A 1,114-nucleotide genomic window follows, 5' to 3' on the forward strand; every position below is an offset into this window, starting at 1 on the left:
GCCTTCATGCAAAATCACAATCCTGGGCAAGCTACTGAAAAGCTTGAGCTGTACATCTCTGGATATAATTTTGTGACAAATATTAAGGTGTCAACAAGCAATACAATACTGCACAAAACCATCAATGAAGGAGAAGTCATTTCCATTCAATTACCACAGTCCTTAGCAATGGTGGGGAGTGACAAATTTAATAAGGCGGTGCTGATCGAAGCTGACCAAGACATTTCTGTCATCTCCTACAATTACTTGCCTTCTACAAGTGAGGGAACAATCACCTATCCCATCCACCAGCTGGGACAGTTATATTATGTGGTCACCCCCACAGGAAATGGCACAAAAGAATTCGCTATCATAGCCCATGAGGTTCTCACAACAGTGACCATCCGCCTGAAAGGCACTGTGGCATACAAAAGCAAGGTTTATGGTCCTGGGTCCATCTTGATGACTGACCTCAAGGCCTTTGAAGCAATTCAGCTGCAAAGCACAGAAGATTTATCAGGCACCAGGATTGAGTCGACCAAACCTGTGGCTGTCTTGAGTGGACATACCTGTGTTTCCAAGTTCACAGCCTGTGATCATGTTGTTGAGCAGCTTCTGCCAGTTCAGAGCTGGGGAACCACCTTCATCGTCCCTCCTCTTTCTTTCCAGACAAAATTTGATATTACGTATATTGTTTCTGCAGAGAACACTTTACTCAAATATCAATCCAGCTCCAAGAACGAATCTCGTACTCTGGTGGCTGGAGAAGTGGTTCAACTTGAGATCCCGGCCTCTCAACCACTTTTTATCTCTGCTGAGGCTAGAATCCAAGTTGTGTTTTTTTTCACTGGTACCAAAAGAGGAGTCAATTACTATGACCCTTTCCTCATGAACATTCCTGCCATAACATCCTATTGCAATTCATACCGCATTTATGGAATGAAGAACTTCACAAATCATGCCATGATTATAGCGAAATCCTCAGAATCTGGTAGGATCACAATGGAAGGCAGGACGATCCGGTGGACCCAGATCCCAGGCACCAAATATTCATGGGCTGAAGAAGATGTGGAGATAACAGATCGTGCCCTGTCAGTGGAACATGCGAACGCTCCATTTGGACTTTTTGTCTTCG

Source organism: Thamnophis elegans, chromosome 12, assembly GCF_009769535.1.
Source record: "Thamnophis elegans isolate rThaEle1 chromosome 12, rThaEle1.pri, whole genome shotgun sequence".
Lineage (NCBI taxonomy): Eukaryota > Metazoa > Chordata > Lepidosauria > Squamata > Colubridae > Thamnophis > Thamnophis elegans.